A 7,072-nucleotide genomic window follows, 5' to 3' on the forward strand; every position below is an offset into this window, starting at 1 on the left:
TGTCTTCAGCAAGTGAAATGCTCAATCGGATTCAGGTCCGGTGATTGACTTGGCCATAGCATTACATTCCACTTCTTTCCCTTAAAAAAACTCTTTGGTTGCTTTTGCAGTATGCTTTGGGTCATTGTCCATCTGCACTGTGAAGCACCGTCCAATGAGTTCTGAAGCATTTGGCTGAATATGAGCAGATAATATTCCCTGAAGCACTTCAGAATTCATCCTGCTGCTTTTGTCAGCAGTCACATCATCAATAAATACAAGAGAACCAGTTCCATTGGCAGCCATACATGCCCACGCCATGGCACTACCACCACCATGCTTCACTGATGAGGTGGTATGCTTAGGATCATGAGCAGTTCCTTTCCTTCTCATCACTCTGGTACCAGTTTATCTTGGTCTCATCTGTCCATAGGATGTTGTTCCAGAACTGTGAAGGCTTTTTTAGATGTCGTTTGGCAAACTCTAATCTGGCCTTCCTGTTTTTGAGGCTCACCAATGGTTTACATCTTGTGGTGAACCCTCTGTATTCACTCTGGTGAAGTCTTCTCCTGATTGTTGACTTTGACACACATACACCTACCTCCTGGAGAGTGTTCTTGGTCTGGCCAACTGTTGTGAAGGGTGTTTTCTTCACCAGAGAAAGAATTCTTCGGTCATCCACCACAGTTGTTTTCAGTGGTCTTCCAGGTCTTTTGGTGTTGCTGACCTCACCGGTGCGTTCCTTCTTTTTAAGAATGTTCCAAACAGTTATTTTGGCCGCGCCTAATGTTTTTGCTATCTCTCTGATGGGTTTGTTGTGTTTTTTCAGCCTAATGATGGCTTGCTTCACTGATAGTGACAGCTCTTTGGATCTCATCTTGAGAGTTGACAGCAACAGATTCCAAATACAAATAGCAGACTGGAAATGACCTCAGGACCTTTTATCTGCTCATTGTAATTGGGATAATGAGGGAATAACACACACCTGGCCATGGAACAGCCGAGAAGCCAATTGTCCCATTACTTTTGGTTCCTTAACAAGTGGGAGGCACATATGTAAACTGTTGTAATTCCTACTCCATTCACATGATTTGGATGTAAATACCCTCAAATTAAAGCTGACACTTGGCATGTTAAAGCACATCTTGTTCGTTTCATTTTAAATCCATTGTGGTGGTGTATAGAGCCAAAAATATTAGAATTGTGTCGGTGTCCCAATATTTATGGACCTGACTGTATATAACCTAAGTGAAGATGCCAATACTGCCCAACAGAATATTAACTCCTTTTTAGAACAGGTCAACCTTCCAAAAGTACGCCCAGAAGACCTAGAAGCCCTAAATAGGCCAATCTCCTCTGCAGAGATACAGGCAGTAATTCGCTCCCTCCCTCTAAACAAAGCCCCGGGCCCTGATGGTTTCTCCACATTATACTACAAGAAATATGGCCCTCAAACAAATACCTCCTATCAGTATGTTCTATGGCAATGGAAACTGGTCCCCTCCCATCAAAGATGCTGGAGGCACTCATAGTAACTATCCCAAAACCTAGCAAATCACCCCTGCAAACCACCAGTTACCGACCAATTTCATTGCTAAATTGGGATGTGAAGATCTATGCTAAGATATTAGCAAATAGACTCTTGTCGATTATCCCCTTGTGAGGAAAATTTATTATTATTTACTGGCAGCCCTGATTGTCATTTGATTCACCTTTGGCATGTACATCAGTGTACATGCAAAATAAGTTCCCATCCCCAGCCATCTGATTGTTAGCTGACAAGGAAGAAAGCCCTAGGGGTCCAGGCTTCAAGGAGGCCCCAGGTGGAGAAGATCACACCTCAATCACTTAGTTTGGAGGCAAGCTAAATCCTGCAGGAGGTATCAGCCCTTGAATCGCCCGGCCATCTCAGTCGGAAACCGGACACATATTTGTGCCCCGGTGGCCACAATGTACATGCCCATGGACTTTGTTTGATGGGGGGATGTCAGGGAAGGGAGATATCCATATCTCCCCACAGAAACCAAATAACAGTACCGTGTTTGGACTCTAGTTGTAGCCGGAACCCAGGCGGATCAATTGGGCCCGGAACCATCTTCCTGCGACATTCTGGTCTGGGGCTATGAGCCCTATGGGTCATTTGCTCCCAGCACCAGAGAAGGAGGGGTGGACCCTACCCATAGGCGGGGAGGGGAGCAGCCGGCTACAGGTCATAAGCCCATGCAAGCTAGAGGGCGGTGTCTTTTTCTGAAAGGGGGTCACATCGTGCAAATGTGTTTGGAGAGACCTGGAAACCGCTGACATCACCGCCCCCCACGTGACTGCAGCTAAGGACTATTCCACCATCATAGAACTTTCAATTACCCGGTAACTGACTTTTACTCTGCTTAACCCTGTTGTACCCATATAACCTGTATCTGTAACCTCAGACCACTGTATATATTCTCTGTGTATATTGTGTTATATCTAGTGTGCCCTTACAGCGATTAAATATATAATTTAATCTTGTGCTGTTTTCTACCTCGATCACAAATCCCCACGTCCGTGTTTTGGCCTAGTTATAAGCTACCTAGTTATTAGCAGAGCTAATTCGTCAAGACCCGAGTAGAGGAGGGATCCACGGAACACAATCTGGCGTTATTCGCTGATATTATTGTGGTCTATACGCACCCTAAACACTCCCTCCTCAGAGTTTTTGACTTACTAAAGGCCTTAGGACATTTCTCATACTACAAACTGAATATAGATAAATCTTAGAGCCTCCCAATAAATATTCCAACTGATCAACTGCTACAACTTAAAAACGTATTTCCCTTAGACTGGCAAGAAGAAAGCATAGCTTACCTTGGTATCCAATTAACCCAAGTGTCAAAGACTTTCCATACCATACCATACCATACTACTAGTATGAAATGGCATCTAATTTCTTGGGTTGGCAGCTTACAAGATGCTACTCTTGCCCAAGCTTCTTTACCTTTTCAGAACCCTCCCTATCCCAATCCCTGAGCCTTTCTTTAAGAAAGCCCGGGAACAGATGATGGACTTCATCTGGAACTATAAACACCCCAGAGTAGCGTACTCAACCCTAACCAGACATAAAAACGAAGGAGGACTAGGAGTACCCAACCTGAAAAACTATCACACAGCAGTCCACTGGTGGAACGACTCAGCAGACAAACAATGGGTGGCAATGGAGAGGTCCTCGCTTAAGCTAACCACTCTTCGCTCCCCGTTGATAGGTACAGCTTGGAAACTTGGGCCATACACATCCACACAACTCACAGTAAAATCATCCATTAAGGCTTGGGAAGTCTACTTAGAGAGACTAAGCCCCCAACAATATCCACAACCTGCCTTATGGACCACATCCCAGGACTGGACCTCCGGATGTGGATCACCCGAGGCATAAAGTCAGTACAGGATATGATAGGCCCAGAGAATATATTAGCCTTCTCCCACATCCATGACACGTATCAAATCCCCCCCAAAGACTTTTACAAATTCCTGCAGATCAGATCCTTCTTGGGGAGGAGAGCGAAAACCTCACTACAAATCCCTAAGATAGCTAAAAGATATCTACATGACAGGTTCCCCAAAAGAGGAGGTATCTCCCTCTTCTATAATATCCTAACCCAAGGAAAGGAATGGACTAAACCGACCCCCTTGACAAGATAGGAAATGGATCTCCACCAATCCTTCTCAGAGGACCAGTGGCAGGCGGCCTTCCGTATCGCTAACACTGCTTTCCGATGTGTGGTGCACCAGGAGGCGTGTAAACGCTACAGTGTACGGAGCTGAAAGCAGAAGGCTCCGTCCACCATGTAGTGGCCGCGCCACGGTACTGCAGCTCAGCTGCCAGTCACTACATTGCACCACTGTTACAAGGCAGACAGTGTGGAAGTAAACCTTGAAGAGGACGCAGCATCCCCTTCAGACAGCTGATCGGCGAGGGTGCCGATCGTATACTAATGACTTATCCTGAGGATAGGTCATCAATATCCGTAGCTCTGAAAACCCCTTAAAGCAGTGATGCCCAACCTGCGGCCCTCCAGCTGTTGTAAAACTACAACTCCCACCATGCCCTGCTGTAGGCTGATAGCTGTTAATTAATAATTAATGATGAGATACTTATAAATACATATAATCATGTGGGTATTTTCTTATACGGTTAGGCTAGTTTCACACTAGCGGCAGCCTTCTCCGGCGGAAGACCAGCCAGCCGGATCCGTGTTGCCGCTAGCGCACGAGTGCCTCCGGAGGTCTGCTCCGGCCCCATTGACTATAATGGGGGCGGGCCGGAATTCCGGCGGCAGCACGGCAAACATGCCGAGAGGCAGCCGGAATAAAACTACGACATGTCTGTGAAAACCACTGATGCAATACAGATGCCATCCGTGTTGCACAGATCATTAAGAAGAGATGCTTTAAAAATCAGTTTTTAGCGGATCAGCGTCAGCGAAACACAGATGCAACATGGACAGCAAAAAAAGGACACATGGACCCAACACTGATCCTTCACAGATGCATCACTGACCACCTGCTCACGGATTTGAGCACGGACGTGTGTATGAGGCTTAGGGTACTTTCACACTAGCGTTTTTGTTTTCCGGTATTGAGTTCCGTCACAGGAGCTCAATATCGGAAAAAAACGGATCAGTTTTATCCTAATGCATTCTGAATGGAGAGCAACGTTTTTTTTGACGGAGAAAATACTGCAGCATGCTGCAGTTTTCTCTCCGGCCAAAAATACTGAACACTTGCCGGATCCGGCATTAATTTACATTGACGTGTATTAGGGCCGGATTAAGTGTTCCGGCAAAACGGATCCAGCTTTCCGGTCTGCGCATGCAAAAAAAAATTAAATGCCAGATCCGTTTTTTACGGATGACACCGGAGAGACGGATCCTGTATTTCAATGCATTTGTCAGACGGATCCGGATCAGTCTGACAAATGCCAGTTTGCGTCCGGATTGCCGGATCCGGCAGGCAGTTCCGGCGACGGAACTGCCTTCCGGAAATCTCCTCTGCTGCAAGTGTGAAAGTACCCTTAAAGGGGTTATCCGAGTTAACTTAACCTTATCTTTATGGCTTTATCTCTCCTATACCTTAGTTTTCCTAAATCACTTACTGTACCTATCTTGTGCCGTTTCTCTGCTACACTAAACAGTCATGTGACCGCCCACGTCATCAGCTGTGACGTTCCGTTGACATGGAGCTCTCTGCTTGTCGGAGTGACTAAGCCATGTCAACGGAACGTCATCAGCCTTGGCCACGCCCCCACCTCTCTGCATTACAGTCCGTGCGGCTGTGAGTTGATCGCGCATGCGCGATCCTCACTTGTGCCGCGGCTCCCTCCAAGTTCCTCCCTGCGGCTAATAGCTGATCGCATATGCGCGATCCTCACCACTGCCGCAGCTCTTCATTCGGCACTTGTATGGCTGGCTGCTCCGTTCCAGTGAAGACCGCCCACTTGAAATCAACCCCTCCCACAAATATTCATGAGGGAGAGATGAGTCATTGTTACTGCTGCATGTAAACACAGCAATAACAGAACCTGGAAAAGGTGTAAGGATCGTTCTTTTTTCAAAAAATCAAGCTTGACTAATGTATATGTATATCCTGATTAATTTTGTTAGGTTTTATTTTTTTTCCCATAACCCCTTTAACTGTGCTCTCGTTGGGGCAGAGCCGAGGGGGCAGAGCACGATACAGGGGTTCAAACACCACCAAAGGCATAATCAGTTATACATTTTGTCCCATGATTTGCACCAGACATAACATAGGGTCTCATATTAGCACAGTGTTCCAGTAAAGGGGCATCAATATCAGATCATGGGGGTCTGAATCCCGACTCCTCCAACGATCAGCTGATTAAAGGGGCGTTTGTGAGCGGTGCCTGGTCCTGCAGCTCTTCACGGCTTAGTCCTATTCAAGTGAATGGGACTGAGTTGCCATACTACTCACAGCCACTATCAAATGTATGGCGCTGTGCCAGAAAAAACAACGAAAAGGGGCGCAGAGTGCGCCAAAGTCTCTTTGACCAGCTGTTCGAAGGAGGCGCTCAGAGTCAGAATCGCCACCGATTGGATATCGAGCCCATAAAGCCCCTTTACAGAGGACGGCCACTTTCTAAATGCGACTGTGACATGTCCTAAAAATTCTAAGTTGCATCACTTACTCATAGATGGTCTGTGGACATATTTGTGAACTTGGTGGTCTTATCGTTTATCACGAGCGTTGGGTTCGCTGCCTGGGAGTCGATGGGAAAATAAAAACTCGCATAGAAACCAAAATGTCATTTGGACTAAAGTATCGCTTTAATCAAGATGCAAACATAGAGTGATTTACATATGAGTTTTTCCTTAAAGGGGTTGCCCAAGTTTTTTTTTTTTTTTTTTTTACGTTTTTCTCCAGCAAGCAGGACCTTTGGAGAAACCCGCTACGGAGGTCCTGGTCTGTCTTCTCTGGATTTCCCGTACTGGTCTGTAAACTTCTGCATGGACAAGGTCATGTGTGCCGCTGCAGCCAATGCCTGGCCTCAGCGGTGATGCATTGGGGAAACGTCACCACTGAGGCCAGTCATTGGCCGTAGCAGCACATGTGACCCCAGACGTGAAGTTGACAGAGGGGGCCCGGAGGTCCAGTGAAGACGGCCCAGGAGCTAGTGGGAAGTATGGGTTCCTCAAACAGGTCCTGCTTGCTGCTGGGTTAAAGAAAAAAAAAAAGAAAAAAAAAAAAAAAAAAAAAAAAAAAAAAAAAAAAGTGACAACCCCAGCCAGACTGGAACAAATAAAAAATAAAACAAAATAAAAAAAGCCACCTGATGCAGGCAGCTCCACGTAACAAGTCAGATAGAAAACCCTTGGGGCAATGTAAAAGAAAATGCAAAAAAAATAAATAAAAAAAAGCAAATTAATTCTCTTGATCCTCCGCAGAGTATGGAAGACATGAGCGTAGCGCCGCAGCTGAAAGATCAAGTCTTTGACTGCAGAATCTCATGCGACAGGCACATGGCTGATAAAAGCATAAAACTAGACCAATAAATACCACATATGATAAAAAAAAAAAAAAAAAGCCCCAGCTAAACGCGACA

This window comes from Bufo bufo, chromosome 8 (genome assembly GCF_905171765.1).
Source record: "Bufo bufo chromosome 8, aBufBuf1.1, whole genome shotgun sequence".
In the NCBI taxonomy this organism is placed as follows: domain Eukaryota; kingdom Metazoa; phylum Chordata; class Amphibia; order Anura; family Bufonidae; genus Bufo; species Bufo bufo.